The sequence below is a fragment of the Dasypus novemcinctus genome, chromosome 17 (genome assembly GCF_030445035.2).
Source record: "Dasypus novemcinctus isolate mDasNov1 chromosome 17, mDasNov1.1.hap2, whole genome shotgun sequence".
NCBI lineage: Eukaryota > Metazoa > Chordata > Mammalia > Cingulata > Dasypodidae > Dasypus > Dasypus novemcinctus.
In genome coordinates, this window is record NC_080689.1 from 82,906,507 (window position 1) to 82,925,706 (window position 19,200).

Here is a 19,200-nt window from a genome sequence, read left to right on the forward strand (position 1 = left end):
CAGGGTTCCTGTTGGAGACAAATCTTGGCTGTGATGTCTTCCCACCATGGTGCACAGCACTTTGGAGTCTATCATTCCCCTGGTGTTTGAGCAGCAAAATTCCCATAATGCCGGAGCTGGAATATCCTTGAAAGCCGGTTCCTTCAGTGTCCATCAGGCTGTTCCATGGAATCTGTGCAGTGATGAGGAAGTTGATATGGCTCAAGAAGTTGGGCGCCTGCCTATCACATAGGAGTCCCCAGATTTGGTCCAGGTGCCTCATAAAGAAGACAGCAAGCTGATGCAATAAGATGATGCAACGAGGAAACACAGTGGGAGACATAACAAGCAACGAATGGGGGTGGATCAAGCAGTTGGGCACCTCACTCCTACATGGGAGGTCCCGGGTTCAGTTCCCAGTGTCTCCTAAAAAGAAAAGAAGAGGAACAGATAGTGTGAGTGCAAACAACAGGGAGGGGGAGGTAAATGACCTCCCCAAAAAGTCATTGGAATTTCTGATTCTTGGAGTAACACTGATGGGTAGAGTGTCCAGCTGAGACTTAATCATTGGGTGGGGTGGGAGTGGTTGAATAAAGGTGGTTTTGTATCTGTGGGGTAAAAAAGAAAGAGGGAAACCCTTAATTGTTGAATGTGGCTCCCAGGGATGTGCGAGTAAGTTCATGTAATTTGAAGGGAAGGTATTTAGCCTTTCTGAACTCTATTCAGACCTTCTAAGTTTAAAAAATGTGTTAATAATTAAAAACCACAGCAGGGGGGGTACTGGGTTCCTGGCCAGTGGTGCTCTGCCGCGGTCCCTAGGGGAGCAGCGACAGTCTCCCAGGTACAGCGGCGGGGACCTGGAGGGAGTGAGGGTTCAACAGTGAGCCCCTGATGCTAATGACTATGCTTGTGAGCTGATAAACCTAAAATAAGAACAAGGCCTAGAGCAACATTGTGCCTGGGAATTTCCTCCTGTCAGCCTTCATGTTACTCAAATGTGGCCAGTCTCGAAGCCAAACTCAGCATGTAAATGCAATGCCTTCCCTCCAGCGTGGGACATGACACCCGGGGACGAGCCTCCCTGGCAACGAGGGACCACTATCAAATACCAACTGATGATGCAACTGGAAAAGGACCTTATACGGAAGGTTCAATGTGGATCAGCAGAATATCCATGTCTACATAAAATAACATGACTTTAAAATGCTGTTTGACCTAAAGTAAGGGGGAAATGGAAAGGAGAAATGAGTTTATATGGCTACGAGTTTCTAAAAAAGAGTCTGGAGGCTGGCAGAAGGATTGCCCTCATGCACAACTGAGCAGAGTCAGAGAGACAGATAAAGCAGATACAACCCCCAGATATTGGTTCCTTTGAAGGCTAAAGAGACCCATGAGAGTTATGGCCATGGCCGATGGGGTTAACTACCAGGGCAGATGGCCCCTCTTTGGAAATGGTGTTTATGTGTGATGAATCTGGACTCAGATGGGATCTCCCTTCATAAGACTTTCATGCTAATGTGCTGGAGGTGCAGTTAACGTTGGGATTTAAGATATATTTAGGGGATTTGAATCTCTGGACTGACAATGTGATAGCCAGGTCCTGAGCTTCAACAGACTCCAGCACCTACAATCTGATTTATTGGACTTACCACACTCAGCTAAGATGGAGTTGAAGAAGGACTGCGGTCACCCCTCGGGCTGAAGTGTGGTTTGCTGGCCTGGCAGGGGAGCGGCCACGGTAGGCCTAATTCCGCTGCCCCCATAATAGGGTGGTTGGTCGGGCCCACCGCCACCCCTGAAGGAAGCTCGGCATGGGCGCAGAGTGCCCTCGGGTCTCCCCTTCTCGGCAGCCATGCTTCCGCGGCCACCCCTCCTCCCAGATGGCGCCACCCGATGCCTTGTGGGGCGGCACCCTTCTTCTTTCTCCCTGCGCAGGCGCAGGGCAGAAAGTTCCAGTCTGCCCTTTTCCCCTCCCCCAACAGCAGCAACAGCCAGGTGTGGGCGGAAAAATCCAGCCCGCCCTTTTCCCTTCCCCCAACAGCAGCAACAGCCAGGCGTGGGCGGAAAAATCCAGTCTGCCCTCCACCCCAGCAGCAGCAGCCACCAATCCCTAAACCCTGCCCCTTCCCCCAGCAACAGCGACAGCCAATCCCTAACCACCACCCCTCCCCCGTCCAGTACCGCCCACTGACCTTTCGCCGGCAACCAATCAGAACAGGGCATGGCTTCGACCAATCAGCCTTCCCCAGCCCCTATAAAACTGTTGCCTCTCCCTCAGTAAAGTGGACTTGCGTGTTTACCTTGTCTCCGCGGTGGTTCTTCTGCCGTGCGCCCTCCAGTCCTGAGAGCCCCCGACAAGGGCCTGGCCTCCCTTGTCCCCAGTTCGTCGCCTGCTTCTCCGGGCGACCCCTTCGTCGCCGGCTTCGCCGGGCGACCCCTTCGTCGCCGGCTTCGCCGGGCGACCCCGTCAGCCGAACCGCGCCACCCCTTGTGAGACCGATCCCTCGTCTGCTGCCGGACCGACCCCTCGTCCCAAGTGGGACCGACCCCTCGTCTCAAGCGGGACCGACCCCTCGTCCAGAGCTGGACCGACCCCTCGTCCGCAGCCAGACCCCACCTCTACCGACCGAGCAAGCCGCAGCAGCTGGCGCCCAACGTGGGGCAAAGCAACCCCACCACAGCACAACGTGGGGCAAGGTAACTCCACCACAGCCTCACTCTATAACCTGGCGGCCCCCCCCTCCTCTCTTCTCACTGTGGGACTTCTCTCGTGCAACATTGCTGCTACCTGAGCCTTGGCTACCTCATATGATCCACGGCGGTCTGGGAGAATCGCTGGATGGCTTTCTCCTTCCATGTCGGGGGTTTATACCGACCCGCTATGATTAAGAGGAGCCTTGGATTTCTCGGGAGCGCGCGCTTGCACGTCTGAAGTAATCCTACCACAGCCCTACGCCCTCCTCTCTTCTCACCTTGGGACTTCTCTCGTGCAACATTGCTGCTACCTGAGCCTTGGCTACCTCATACGATCCACGGCGGTCTGGGAGAATCGCTGGATGGCTTTCTCCTTCCATGTCGGGGGCTTATACCGACCCGCTATGATTAAGAGGAGCCTTGGATTTCTCGGGAGCACGCGCTTGCACGTCTGAAGTAACCCTACCATAGCCCTACGCTCTCCTCTCTTCTCACCCCTATCTTTTCGCTCTGCATTGCTGCTCCTGAACCTTGGCGACCTCATACGATCCACGGCGGTCTGGGAGAATCGCTGGATGGCTTTCTCCTTCCATGTCGGGGGCTTATACCGACCTGCTATGATTAAGAGGCGCCAATAAAACTCTCAGGAGCGTGTGCCTGAGCACCTCCTCTCCTGCCTTCACCTCTGCCTCCTCCCCTCCGTGCTTGCTCCCCTTTGCCTTGCTCCACTGCTCGTCGTCCCGCCCTCCCCTCGTCGGGGCCTTCTCTTGGCCCTCGACCACCGTCGGAGCCCCACCGGCTCCGACCCCTCGTCTCACCGTGCACCTCGGCTCCCATCGCCGCGCTCTCAAGGATGCCGCTCAGCCAATCTGGGTCCCCGGGAGATACGTCAAACCCGCCACCTCAGCAGCGGATGTCCCGCAGGGTGCGGCGCCAGATGCGAGTGATCCAGCACCAACTGAGCCAGCTCACCCTCCACCCCGAGAGGCAACCATCCAACCCTGAAGTCCGTTCGCTGCTCGCACTCTACCGTCAGTGCAGACGCCGCAACCCTCGCCATGCTGCCGAGCCAATTAACATAGTCTCTCTCCTTCTCCTTATGCTCTCCCTTGCCACCTCTGGCCAAGCTAACCCCTCTCACCAGCCCCGCTAAACGGCCCACAACCCGCTTTCCCCGGCCCGCAGCTTGCGGAGCTTCCTCCTGTCTCGACCTCACTCCTCTTCTCAGCCGTCCAAAGCGTCCTTTCTCGTCCCCCGCCCCCCTCCTTTTTTCGCTTGAACCCCTACTGCGTTGCAGATTGGGCCGCCCCATGTCGGCCCGCCCCATTAACATCGGCCTCTCTCGCGCCCGTGAAGACTTTGGCCTTCTTATTGTCCTCGCCGACGTCTCCACCACTCCCGACGCTGCCGCCACCACCGTCGCTGGTGCCCTGACGCGACTTGTCCTTACCGCTGCGATCCTCCAGACCATCACACAGTCTGCCTCTACCGCTCTTCGCCGCCAAGAAGAGATCAACTCCCTGTAACGCGCTGTCATCCTGGACTTTTAACAAGCAGATGGACCTTATAGCCACCGAGATCAACAAGAATTGGACATTGGCCACCCTTGCTTGCACCGGCAAGATACTGCCCCCCAAATTGTACATTTGTATCCCCGTCATACTCACCTCCCTCTTCAGCCCCGCTTCCCTCATTGCTTACTGCCTCTTGGGCCTCGGCTACTTGTTGCTGCTGCCATCCTAGCCCTTATTTGAAAAGAAGGGGGAAATGCGGTCACCCCTCGGGCTGAAGTGTGGTTTGCTGGCCTGGCAGGGGAGCGGCCACGGTAGGCCTAATTCCGCTGCCCCCATAATAGGGTGGTTGGTCGGGCCCACCGCCACCCCTGAAGGAAGCTCGGCATGGGCGCAGAGTGCCCTCGGGTCTCCCCTTCTCGGCAGCCATGCTTCCGCGGCCACCCCTCCTCCCAGATGGCGCCACCCGATGCCTTGTGGGGCGGCACCCTTCTTCTTTCTCCCTGCGCAGGCGCAGGGCAGAAAGTTCCAGTCTGCCCTTTTCCCCTCCCCCAACAGCAGCAACAGCCAGGTGTGGGCGGAAAAATCCAGCCCGCCCTTTTCCCTTCCCCCAACAGCAGCAACAGCCAGGCGTGGGCGGAAAAATCCAGTCTGCCCTCCACCCCAGCAGCAGCAGCCACCAATCCCTAAACCCTGCCCCTTCCCCCAGCAACAGCGACAGCCAATCCCTAACCACCACCCCTCCCCCGTCCAGTACCGCCCACTGACCTTTCGCCGGCAACCAATCAGAACAGGGCATGGCTTCGACCAATCAGCCTTCCCCAGCCCCTATAAAACTGTTGCCTCTCCCTCAGTAAAGTGGACTTGCGTGTTTACCTTGTCTCCGCGGTGGTTCTTCTGCCGTGCGCCCTCCAGTCCTGAGAGCCCCCGACAAGGGCCTGGCCTCCCTTGTCCCCAGTTCGTCGCCTGCTTCTCCGGGCGACCCCTTCGTCGCCGGCTTCGCCGGGCGACCCCTTCGTCGCCGGCTTCTCCGGGCGACCCCTTCGTCGCCGGCTTCGCCGGGCGACCCCTTCGTCGCCGGCTTCGCCGGGCGACCCCGTCAGCCGAACCGCGCCACCCCTTGTGAGACCGATCCCTCGTCTGCTGCCGGACCGACCCCTCGTCCCAAGTGGGACCGACCCCTCGTCTCAAGCGGGACCGACCCCTCGTCCAGAGCTGGACCGACCCCTCGTCCGCAGCCAGACCCCACCTCTACCGACCGAGCAAGCCGCAGCAAAGGACAATCACCACAACATGGAGCGTAGAGTGATTACAACTGAAAATGGGAGGATTGCATCCAGCATCCATGTGGAATTTGAGCCTCCTCTTGACATAGAGGTACAATGGACACAACCAATCCAATGTCCACATAGAAGAGGTGGTATTGGATTGAGAAAAGTGGACATGGTGGACGATGGGTATGGGGAAAGGCAGGAAGAGATGAGAGGTGGAGGTGTCTTTGGGACATGGAGCTGCCCTTGATGGTGCTTCAGAGGCAATCACCGGACATTGTATATCCTCACAGGGCCCACTGGATGGAATGGGGGAGAGTATGGGCCATGATGTGGACCATTGACTACGAGGTGCAGAGGTGCCCAAAGATGTACTTACCAAATCCAATGGATGTGTCATGATGATGGGAACGAGTGTTGTTGGGGGGGGGAGAGGGGGGGTGGGGGAGCAGGGTTGAATGGGACCTCACATATATATTTTTGATGTAATATTATTACAAAGTCAATTAAAAAAAATGTGTTAATAGAGAATACTCTTAAGAGAAAGGATAGCAAGGGGTCTCCCTATCCAGCTTTCCCACCACCGTGCTTTCCCACCCACTGCTCTAGGTTGGACGAGGGAAAGGAATAAGAGTAGAAAAGCTGGATTATCAGTTGCTTGAGGGAAGGAATGCTGCCTTAGGTGTCTCTGTACTTCCTTAAGAGTGTTTGCTGAGAGCAAACTCAGTGAGCGTTAGTTGGATGGGTGGGAGAAGGAGAGGGGAAGGCTCGGTGCCCACACAGAAGTGGGGAGGAGAATCAGAGTGGGTTTGACCTGCTCCCCCGCCCCACCCAAATACGTGACGCTTCACACGTGGGCCCCCAGCGCTGTCCTTTGTGCCCTGCTGAAGCCTGCTCCCTTCTGTTTCCAAACCTGGTGCCCCTCACTAGGGGGTGGAGGCGGGGAAGGAGCACGTCTGACCACGTGGTCTGTGGAGCCCCTGTTAGCGCTGGAAGGAGAGCAGTGGGGGCTTCAGAGGGCGGGTTCAGGCAGGAGGGATTTGACCCCTGCCCACCGTTTACCAGCTGTACGGCCTCGACCTGTTATTCTTCTCAGCCTCTCTTACCTGTAAACTGGGTCTTAGACATTCCTCTAGATGAACTTATTTTGAAATATAATATCCATACAGAAAAGTGTACAAGTCGTAATCGTACAGCTCTCACAAAGCAGCACTGCACAAACGGAGGGCAGAATAGTGCCGAGCTCCAGACCCTCTTCTTGGCCCTCCCAGTCATCCCCCCACCCCACCTGATGCAAGAGGACCCCATCCCAATGTCTAACTTTACTTCCCTCTGTTTTTGAATTTCATATGGATAGAAACATATAGAATGTACCTTTTGCATTTGGTTTCTTCTGCTTAGCATCATGCTTATAAGATTCATCTACATTGTTGGGTGTAGTTGTGGTTTCTTGAGTCTCCTTACTGAGCTGTGTTCCAATGTGTAAGTATACCACAAGGTAATTATCCCTTTCACTGTTGTAGACATTTCAATTATTTCCAGTTTTGGCTCTGAACGCTATTGCATATATAGTTTTTTGGTGGACAGGTGTAAGGAGGGGAACGATTCCATCTAGGAGTGGAACTGCTGGATTATGGAATGACCAGCTCTGAGCTGTATAGCACCTGCCTGGGAGTTTAATATTCATTTTTAACCTCACAGCATTGTGAGCATTAAAGTACTCATTAGGGCGCTTGGAAGACAGAAGGCCCCCAATACGCCTTTGAAAATGCAATCAAGGCCCAGAGGTTAGGCCATCCGTCTACCACATGGGAGGTCCAAGGTACAAACCCCGGCCCTCCTTGACCTGTGTGGAGCTGGCCCACGTGCAGTGCTGATGCACTGCCAGGAGTTCCTTGCCGCACTGGGGTGTCTCCCACGTGGGGGAGTCCCATGCACAGGGAGTGCGCCCAGTGGGTAGGGCCGCCTAGCGCGAAGGAGGGTGCAGCCTGCCCAGGAAAGGTGCCTCACACATGGAGAGCTGACGCAACAAAAAGAAACACAGATTCCCATGCTACTGGCAACAACAGAAGCGAACAAAGAAGATGCAGCGGGTGGATGCAGAGAACAGACAACCGGGGTGGGGAGGAAGGGGAGAGAAACAAATAAATAAATAAATATTTTTTAAAAAATAAAATAAAAATTTAACCAAAGCTTAATACTCTCCATTAATTTGAAGTACGATAATGGACTTAAACATTTATTTATTGCTTGCTCATTTAGTGGTATCTGTTTTTTTTCTGTGTGTGTGTTTTTTTAAAATATAATGCTGCAGGGAATGACTCTCATTATAACTGTTTCCTTCTAAAATCTTGCTTTGGGTTAAGTTCTCAGGAGAGGTTTAACGGGATCAAGCATGTGTGACTTTGAGAACTTCCTCCCTGGAAAGACCACATGGACTGGCTGAGAAGGGAAAGCAAGGCAGCCTCTCATGCCCTGTGCGGTGGAGCAGGCTCTGAAGACAGGTGGGCTCTTATAGAGGGCAGGGTAGAGGATGGATTTCTTAAATGGTGGTGTCCTTGGGGCAACTAATGACTTAGTTCCTTAGAAGAAAAAATTGGCAATTTGAAAAGCAATGTATTACAAGATTAAGTTAGGAAGGAGAAACCACAGGTGCAAAGCATTTTCATTTACTTTATTAGTTTATTCTTTTTGTTCTTTTTCCCCAAATATTAGGATCTTTAAGCCAAAGGGGCAGGGGAAGGTGAGCTGGGGAGGGGCTGCAGGACTGAGAGGCTCGGGCATCTCTGGGGAGAGGGCAGCGCCCTGGGCGGGGCGGCCTTGCAGGCTCCAGCCTGGTTCCTGGTGCAGCTCTTGACCAGCGGGAGCGCAGGCCCTCGGGGTGGCCTGCAGTCCTCCTTGGTGTGGGCGCTGTGCTGGGCCGCGGGCGGCGTCAGGACGCTGTGGAGGTGGAGGTGCCGTCCTCGCTGTCCTGCTCCGGGGCGCTGCTCTGGACGCCCTTGGTCTGCTCGGCTCCGGCCACCTTCAGGTGACCTTGGCGTTACCGGGACAGTAGCCGTTCACAGGCACACGACGGAGGCCGTTCCAGAAGCGAGCTGCTCCGGGGACGGGGGAAGAGGAAGGGACGGGCTGGCCACGCTCCCTGGGGAGGGAAGCACAGAGGGGTGGTCAGGCGGGGCGTGGGGACAGACACACAGCAGCATGCCTACTCCGTGTCAGTGCAGCCACGAGGCTGTATTTTTTTTAAGATATCAAGATCACAAAAAATGTTACATTAAAAAATATAAGAGGTTCCCATATGCCCCCCCACTCCTCCCCCATCAACAACCTCTGTCTCCTGTGGCTTTTTCCTTGCGTTCGGGTGGCTCATCGCTGTTCTAACTCTGACACCACCTGAGGTCTCCTGGCTCGCTGGTCTGACCTCACCTTCTGTCCTTCCCCTGCTCTCCCTGCCTCGTGCAGTGATCTCAGTGCCACGGGCAGAGACACCCGCACCTCTTTTTCTGACCCCAGAGTTCAGAACCCAGGACAGGTGTGGGCTGTCCCCGTGGAGGAAGACGAGGCAGCGGCCGCTGGGGAAGGCTCCGGCTCCCACTGCCCCGTCCCCCTTCTAGAGCTGCCCTAGGCTCGAGGCTGCCCCCGCCCTGTGCTTCCCCCGCCGTGGCAGGGCTGGATGCACCCTGCAGAGTGGGCCCCAAGCCTGTGTCTGTGCCTGGAGGGGGAGGCCCCTTTGCCTTCTGGGCCCTGCCACCCACTCTCCCCTCCCCAGAGGCTCTAGGTGAGTCCTGGGCCCTGGCCCGAGTCTCTAGCTGTGCGGGGGCAAGGTTCAGCCAGCCCAGGGGTGCTGAGATGATCTGGGGTCCACTGCGACCCTGGCCACCTGCCCAGGAGGAGCTGGCTGGCTTCAGCTCTGACCTTGAGCAGCTGCCAGGTGGCCCCTGGAAATGCCCCTTGTGTTCCAGCCCCGAGTGGGACAGCAAGTCCCCCACAGCCCACTCAGTTTGCTCTCGTTTAAAGTCACAAAACAAATTCAGAATCCTTTGCTAGGAGAAGTCAGCAGATGAGTTTATGGTTTTTATAAAGCTAGCCAAGCAGTTCAACATAAGACACTGCACTTTTTATATTTCTCTTTTAAACTTACATGACTAATTTTCCCAAGAATTGTATAAAATTAGCCATGGTGGAAAAATAATGTGATCTGTAGAAATTAAGGAGAGGGAAACATTCTGTGATATTCCCATCTTTGTTTCCCTACACATTTAAACATCGAACAATTACTCCATTAGATCTGGGCATTATTTCAAGTAATCTTATTAACTTTTAATAGAGTTTTATAGGCCCTAAATACTCCTGCCAAGTTGGTCGAGACCAGAATAATCCCCCTTAAAAATCACTTTTGAAATCAGCTGATGCTAAGGAAAGCCAAATTAATAAATTCTTTTAGGCCCTCCGCCGCGGGCTCGCGCCGCCATGGAGCGGCCGCCAGAGCGCGACAGCCGCGCCACCGTGGCCCTCGCCCACGCTCGCTTCCAGAAGGTGGCCTACGCCGAGGCCGAGGCGCTGTACTCCGCGTACCTCGGCGCCAGACCCGGCAGCAAATGCAGCCCTGAGGATTTGGCTACTGCCTATAACAACAGGGGGCAAATCAAGTACTTCAGGGTTGATTTTTACGAAGCCATGGATGACTACACATCTGCCATCGAAGTCCAACCCAATTTTGAAGTTCCGTATTACAACAGGGGCTTGATACTGTATAGGCTGGGATATTTTGATGAGGCTTTGGAAGATTTCAAGAAAGTATTAGATTTAAATCCTGGATTTCAAGATGCTGCATTGAGCTTAAAACAGACTATTCTAGACAAAGAAGAAAAACAAAGAAGAAATTATTGAACATTTTAATTTAATTGAATTATTGACTCATAATCCTTATACCTGGCATTTAATTGTCTCTAATTTAAAATAGGTATTGAACTATTTTGGTTTATAGTTAAGAAAAAGAGATTTATGCATTAGTACTGAAAGTTAAATAATATGTATAATGTAGTTAATTTCAGATTGAGAAAATATGTTGAAAAGGTATGCTTCTATAAAGTATAACTATGTAATATCAAAGTATACTTTGATATGATCACAGTATAATACTTAAAGAAATATAAGGTATTTTCTTCATTAAAACAATTCTTTTGCTATTTTTTATTCCCAACTTTTTATTATAAAAATGTTATGTCTTCAGAAGAGTTGAAAGAGTAATAAATACTGTGAAACTCTTCGCTTAGATTCCCTAGTTGTTAACCTTGTGCCACATATGCTTCTTCTGTATATTTAAATATGTAACTTTTTTCTTAGCCATTTGAAAATAAGTTGTAGATAATCATAATACTTTACCTCTAAATATTTCAGCCTGCATCTCCTCAGAATAAAGACATTCTCCTTTTTAACAAAAAAAAAAAAATTCTTTTAGAGGCGATGGGATTAAAATACCTAGATTAATTTTTTCTATCAAAGAATTAAGGTATTGAAAATATATATATGTAAAATTATCAATCACATTTATAAATAATTAGGTATTTTGTACAACTGAAATATCATACTCCTACCCAAATCAGTTAAATTTTTGAAAATTAAAAACATCACAAAATTAGCTTATTTCTATTAATCTGTTAGTATGTATAAATGATATTTGATGTGAACTCAGTAAAATTTATCAAGACCTGAGAGGTTAGACTGCTGACATTAAATTAGATTTTTGCTGCTGTGAAGTTTGCCCTGAAAGACTTATATACATTTATCTCTTTTGGATTATGCTTTTATCATTTAAATAAATTTTATCACAGGTATTGAAATAATTTATATATCACTGAAAAAAAATTGCTTTCAGTTCTTTATAGTCCCCTAGTGAAAATTAATTAAGGGGATATAATAATAGAAATGAATGTGCATTTTATATCTGAAATCTCTAACAGATATGTTACTTGTTTTTCCCCCATTAGGTTATGTCCACCGCATTTCATTAGTGGCATTATTTGTATCACTGTGTGTCACGAAGATCAGGCCATGGCAAATTTAAACGGATCAGTGCCGGGTTGCTGCAGACCTTAGCAGCCAGGCACTCACTGCCACACGAGCGCCATGGCCACGGAAGTCACTCAATCATGAAAAAATACTGCCAAGAAGTCTATGGCCCACGCTAGCTGTGCCATGGCCTCCTTGGTGGTATAAAAATGTGGCCACTCTTTAAGTAAAATGTTTCCTGCTTTTATACAAGTCCTTGGCCAATTAAAACTGCACAAATTTTACTTTCCTTTGTTTAAACATTTCTTTGAAACTGGGCTTTTGGGGACAAGAGTCTTGCCACCATTATCATAAAAGATCATTTCATGTTTAGTCTAATGTAAAAATTGGATTACAATAAAAAGAAGATAACATGTTAAGGCCTTCTTCCTATAAAAGAGCATGAACATTCTAAGCTGATTTTGACAGTCTACCACTCAGACTCTAAAAAATGACATTAAGTCACCTCTTCTACTTGACAATTGGGTATACTTTTCTCGCTGTTTGCTGGCTTTTAGTTCACACTATTGATTTTTCTACTTGTAAAATAATTCTCGGGCAGAAGAGAGAATACAGACTAAGAAATACATTTCTCTCCTTTTCTTAATCATATATGATGAGCAAAAAATCAATAAAATATTTGGCAAAATCCAATGAAAATGAAATTACTTTTGTTCTTTATAATTCCAAGGGTTCTTCATTAATCTACACACTTTTTTCTGAGTTATTTAATTTAAATCAATTTTCAGCATTTTTTGTCTCCAAATCTAAATTTGGAACTGAGTCTAACTTTCTTAAACTGATGACAAATCTGAAATGCTCTCTATTATCGCCACAAAACTTATGCTTAAGCCTCTATTAGACAATACTGGCAATTAGACATACATTTCAGAAGGCAGTAGAGAGAAATTACTTACGTTTAATCTCCAGATGATTCCTTCGGCCAAAGGTGATCCACAGTATTAGCTTAATTACTTTCTCCTCAACAAAAATACCTTCCTGCTGCCATTCCTACTAGATTGTCTGATATGGAGAAAATCTAGCCATTTAAATGCCGCATCAACTGAGATGAGCTGATTGTCAGCCCCTTACTCATCTGCTTTCAGGGAGAATCCCATGCTCCTTAGAACTGACCTCAACCCATATCCCAAATATGAAAACCCCCAATTTCACAAATCTACAAGAAAAATGGTTATAGAAGGGCACTTACCTTTGAGCTCCACCTTGGTCCCCGAGCCGAAGGTGAGCCACAGTGATAGGACCCACACTTCCCCCTCAACAAAAACCTCCTCTTTTTGAACCTAATCAGACTAGATTGGCTAATTTGGAGGGAATTCCAGCTCTTTCTTTCTCTTTCTCCCTACCAATCCTATTCACCTTTAAAAAATCCAACAATTTGTTGGCTTACCTAATTGGCAGATTTTCTGCCATTTACTTTTGGGTCACTAGGGTTAATTTAGCCTAAATATCACAAATTCACACAAATGTTACAACTCTGCAAGAACTTCACAAATAATGAAGGAAAAATGTACTTAACGTTTGATTTCCAATTTGGTCCTTTGGCCAAAAGTGAAGCACAGTGCTTCTTCTTAAGTTTCCTCCTCTACAAAAACCTTCCCTGAGAGGGGCACCAAGACCCCTTCTCCCATTAAATTATTTTCATTTGGAAATCAGAAAAATTAGCCATCAGCTAGCCTCCTGGGGAACAATTTTCCCTTCTCTGTATCTAATCTGGGAATGAAATTTTTTACATCTCTGGCCTGCACCACAATACACAAAAAGGAACAAAAAGCAAATCCAATGGACAGAAACAGTAAGAAACAGTTGGAAAAATACATACGTTTGATTTCCAGCTTGGTTCCCTTGCCAAAATTGTACACACAGTGGTTTCTCTTAGTCTCTCACTCATACAAAAACTGAGTTTCCCTTTCTGACCATTGAACAAGGCTCTGTTCAGAATCTATGATGATGCTCCCCAGTAAATTTCTGAAACTATCGCTCAGGCAAGTTATTCTCACCCAGTGACTGAATCTTGTCTTTCAGAGAAACAGAGAAAATGTGCACTCGATTCTCAAGTTTGCTTACAGGCTTTATCTTTATCTTTACCCCATAGGATATCAGAGTCTGACTGCAAAGAGTGAGCTTATAGGTCATTTTATAACACAAGGATCATGAGGCACAGACAACCGAGGGAGGAAAGTTTGGATTTTACTCATGTTTGATTTCCACCTTGGTCCCTGGGCCGAACGTCCAACCCCGTGATATTTCTCTGATTTCTTGCTGTATAAAAACCCTTCTGATTGAAGTGGAACAGAACCTGGCTCAGCTGCTGAATCTTATCTCCCTTTTCCAGCAGGTGCGGGAGCCCTGGGCTCTCCCGACAGAAGGAAATGTTTGTTTCCTTAGGTGAAATCTGAAGTCCTAGAGATTAATACGTTTTTGTCCATGGCCCGACATTCCCTTTCTCTAGCATTTTACCACATCAGGATTGCTTCCCTCCCTCCTTCCCCTAATGTAGGCTGAATGTAAATTGGGAAGAAAAAACAAGCAAAATAAAAAGACTGTCACCTCTTCACACCTTCTCCTGATGGGGAGAGGTGGTTTGCAAATGATAACCCTCATTCACTGTAATTAAGAAACTTGTTAGCGTCTCTAAGTTAAGATTAATGTCAGCTTGTCTTCCTGTTGGAACTTTTCCTTTGCCATGATGCTGTTTCTAAACAGACAGACTAACTGTATACCAATCCAAGCATATACATTTCTTTGAAATGTGCTTGCTATTAAGCAACTGATGATGTGATATGAAAATGAAGGTAAAGAGTAGGCAAGTAGATTTTATTTTGACTGATTGTTCTCTTGTCATAGGGCAGGTAAAGCTCAAAACAGGTGCCACCATTTCCGTGGAGCTCACCCAGGTCCTTGCTGTCTTTGGGCTGCCAGGGAATCATGGCATGCCACGGCATTTCCATAGGAACACAAACAGGGATACCAAAAACCTCACGTTGTTTTGTGAACAGCTTCATCTACTGTCGTCTTGTTTCCCTTGTAACCCTAAACTCCCACCCTCAGAATATGTTGCTCCCACCAGCCTAAACTGCTTAAAGATCTTTTGTGGCCTTCAGCATTTAGAAAATACATCCTCTACTTGACAAAACCTTTGCCTACTTGGGTCAGAATGTGAACACCTAATTGTTTCTAAGACGCATGTCTCCTGGATTATCTGTAAGCAGCTGACCAAATCATGTAGAGCACAGAGGCAGGCAATTGGGCCTAGAACACCTAATTGCTCTTATCAGCACCAGATTCTTTCCACTCTACTAGACTGTCAGATGGTTGATATTTTATTTCCATTGTATTCTTAAGGGAGTCCCTTATATACATATTTTTTAATTTAATTTTAAATTTTTTAAATGTTACATTAAAAAATCTATGAGGTCCCCATATAGCCCCCACCCCCTTCACCCCACTACTCCCACATCAACAACCTTTAATCATCGTGGCACATTCATTGTATTTGGTGAATTCATTTTGGAGCACTGCTGTACCACATGGATAGTGGTTTACATTGTAGCTTACATTCTCACCCAGTCCACTTAGTGGGCCATGGCAGGACATGCAATGTCCAGCAACTGTCCATGCAGTACCACCCAGGACAACTCCAAGTCCTGAAAATGTCCCCACATCATAATTCTTCTTCCCTTTCCCTACCCTCAGCACCTGCCAGGGCCACTTTCTCTACATTAAAAAATATGGAACGCTTCACTAATTTGTGTGTCATCCTTGTGCAGGGACCATGCTAATCTCCTCTGTATTGTTCCAATTTTAGTATATGTGCTGCCAAAGTGAGCACTATATATTTTTAATGTAACATTTATGTAATCTAAAGTTTCTTTAAAAATAAAAAAAATTAAAAATAATTCGTCTTGGAGATTTAGGGGATGTCTTAAATCCACTCTCATAGCCTTGGTTCTCCTTTGACTGGTGCCTCTGTGTGCTAGTTAGGGTTGAGCTAGGCTGCTTCCTGATTCTCCCACTCATCCTCCTCAGTGCACAGTCCTGCTGGTCTGTTGCTGGGGAAGAAGCAGCAAGGCACACTGTCTCCCATTCCCCACACTGCCCTGGTAAACCTGGCAGAGACCTAGATAAAGTTCCAACAAAGAAGAGCAGATAGGATGAAGGCAGACCAGGAGGAAAGTAAAGAGATTGAAACCCTTGTCCATGAGGATTTTATGTCAGTATTTCATGCTCTCAAAAATCTTTGAAATCAGAGGAAAAATAGAAAATTGCTAAATTTATTTCACAGTTGGAGAATCATGATTGGAATTCATTTAGCAGAAAACAAATTTTGAGGAAAACCTCAAAGATTTAACTTATGTGATCAAACTGATGGAGAAACAGGAATCTGGAAACTTCTATTATTTTGTGTGAGCAGGACTAGCCCTTGAACCAGCCAGTGCTAGTTGTCTGCACAGAGCTGGGGAAAGCCCACCTCATTCTTCATGGGCTTAGGTTGGGTGAGGTGGCCAGTGGAAGGTGGAATCACATGAAGTAGCATCTGTCCATGTTCAGAGACCTTGGCTCTCCCCTTCAGGCTGTGTGGACAGTAATGGACATAAAAAGGGGTAATGTTAGTAGACACAGAACAGCAACAGGATTTAACACTTCCAAACCACTCGAAGGAACAAGATGTGCAAAGATAACTAAACCAATCCAGCCAAATTCTGGACAGGGTAATCAAACCCAAGAGGAAAGTATGATAAATAGAAATACTAAATGAGATGGAAGGACTAAGTCCAAACAAAACAGTCAAACTATAATTAGGGATTTTAAAAAACTATCTTACCCAGGTCAGCTAACAGAAAGGTGAAGATGGTCAACCACCACACCAGGGAACCAAGAGTGTCTACCACTGCAAACAGGAGAATTGCATCCATCAGCCATGTGGTATTTAAGCCACATCTTGATATAAAGGTAGCTCATACATCACCATCCAGGGTCCACAGGATTGAGGAACAAAATATTTATTAGAGTGGACTTATTGGTATTCGACTATAGAACAATTGTGACTCTAGCAATGGAAGAAATGGTATCATTGAAGTGGAGACAGTGGCCATGGGCATTTCCGAAGACAAGGAGAAGAAAGAAGAGGTGTGATGTGGGGACATTTTCAGGACTTTGAATTGTCCTAAATGATATTGCAGGGACAGATGCAGGACATTATATGTCATGCTATAACCCACTGAACGTACTCAGGGAGAGTGTAAACTGCAATGTAAACTATAATCCATCAGTGTAGCAGTGCTCCAAAATGTATTCATCAAATGCAATGAATGTGCCACAATAATGGAAGAGGTTGTTATGCAGTGAATAGGAAGACTAAGCATTATTAAGATGTCTATCTTACCAAAACTGATCTACAGATTGAATGCAATTCCAATAAAAATGAACACAGCATTCTTTAATGAACTAGAAAAACTATTTATTTGGAAAGGAAAGAGGCCTCGAATAGCCAAAGACATATTCGAAAAGAAAAATGAAACTTGGGGAATAACACTACCTGACTTCTAAACATACTACAAAGCTACAGTAGTGAAAACAGCATCAAATAATTTTTGTAAAGAATACTTAAAAATAGAACAAATCAGTATATATTGTTAGTTTTATAAAGAATAAGATTACAATATTGTTAGAATAATGTATATTTAATATTAACATGTTCACATATTTATTTTATGATATAGAATATATACTGTTTAAAATATAACATATAGTAATTCATATGGTAAATTACTTTATTAAATTAACAGTAGTTTTCTATATTTAAAATATAATATTTGCATGTTGATGGGAATAATGCTAAGAGAGGTGAACATTGATAGTTCAGAAAGAGGGGTGGACACAATGAGAAATATCCTAGACTAGATGAGAGGGATGGGATCTGAGGGTCTGGCCTAACAAAACAGGACTGTCTGCTCATCTACAATAACTGGAAGGAAGGCAGAGCAGGGGGACATAGGTATCCCTGGATCAAAGGAAACTTGGGAGGGACTTGTGGACTTTTCCTCTTTATTAAACTTTTTAAAAAATTTTTTTTAATTTTTTCTCTAGTTAGGCCAGTAATTTATTCAGGTAGGGAAGGAAGAGAAATGAGAGAAAATAACAGATCATGGATGGGTCCCAGGTAGAAAGGAAGGGGCTGAAAAGTGATAAAGTGGGCTAATTTACAGACAGCAATTTCCCATTATGGATTATAAATGCCCAAGTTTGACTTGCATGTTGATTCATGTGGGGGAAATAACAAGAGCAGGGCACAGATGATCCATGTGGGGGAAATAGCAAGAACAGGGCAGGACCTGCACCAGACAGCCACTGGGACAGGTTGAAGGCGCTGGCGGTAAGTATGAACACAAAGAAGAGATAAAATGGGGGCAAGGGGTTGCCTTTGGGTGGGGCTTTGCGGGTTTGAGGGGGGCTGGGGATGGGCGGATGGGTAATATTGCCCAAAAAGTGGGGGGAGGGAGGAGTAGCATACGAACACAGGAGAGTATCAGGTGTTGGTTGAGAGTAGAATGCTGAGAAAATCGTATCAAAATATAATTAAGAGGGTTACCTGTTTAGGATGCTCGGAAGGGATGGTCTGATGCGGGACGGGCTCCTGGGGAATGTCTGAATGCTCATTTTTCCAGAGTGGGTGATACCATTGGGTAGAGACCCAAGTAGTGAGAGTGGGGGTGGACCCACATCCTGGGGAGGACTAATGCCATCAAATAGAGGGAACTGTATCTCTCGAGAGAAAGGGTGGCTCCCAGGGCATTGGGGCAGCTGAGCAAGTTAGGACCTGAACACTGTTGCAAGTATCTCTGGACGTGGCTCCTCGGGAAACGGAGGTTGGCTGTCACTGTGGGCACCAAGGGGAGGGGAAAATGGATGTTGAATGGATGGAACCAAGGTAAATGTGGGGTAAGAGAGGAGTTTTGTGAGAGTACACAAGGATGGATATGAAATATGTAATATTACATCATAAACATATAGGGGACGACAGAATGATAATGTAAACCATAATGTAAAACATAGGATAACTAAAAATGTTAGAAAACTGCGTGTCCTAAAGTATGCACCACAATGTAAGCACAGATGTCACCTGGTTTGAAAGCTATTGTCTCAGACTCTGTACATCACTTTAAGTAAATATGTTGTGAATAGGTTGTAAGAGTATCGCTGTGGAAGGGAAAAGGTTTTGTGATGGATGTGTGGGAGTGCTGTATATTGTATACATGAATTGCTGTGGTCTAGGGCTTTTATGAAGAGAAGTTCAATAATTAGGGGGAAAAAAAAGGAAAAGAAAAAGATAGGATGTAGAATTTTTCCAAGTCAACACGTATTCTATATCTAACCTTTAAACCCATTGCTATATCCCATTTTGTTAGTAAGAGATCCTGACATTATATTGGGGCTTCAATATTCAGGAAGTTCTGGATCCCAGAGTGGTCCAAAAATGGCAGCGGAAGAATACTGGTATAGGATACTATAGACAGGGGACATATGGCGGACAGGGAGCTGTACAGGGTGCATGGTAATGTTTGGATATACTCATAGTGACAACAATTAAAAACTACAGCTGGGGGGGTACTGGGTCCCCGGCCGGGGGTGCTGTGCCATGGTCCCTAGGGGAGCAGCAGCAGTCCCCCAAGTGC

The 19,200-nt window shown here is 47.2% G+C and overlaps 1 non-coding gene and 1 gene segment (V, D, J or C); one reads left to right on the forward strand and one right to left on the reverse strand.

Annotated features, from left to right (window-relative positions):
* LOC131273778 (immunoglobulin kappa variable 3-20-like) overlaps positions 1-19,200 on the forward strand; it is a 1,006,205-nt gene that overhangs the window by 947,611 nt on the left and 39,394 nt on the right.
* Positions 15,250-15,356, reverse strand: LOC111761140 (U6 spliceosomal RNA). Its single transcript, XR_002794591.2, has one exon. It is a non-coding gene; the product is annotated as a U6 spliceosomal RNA (small nuclear RNA).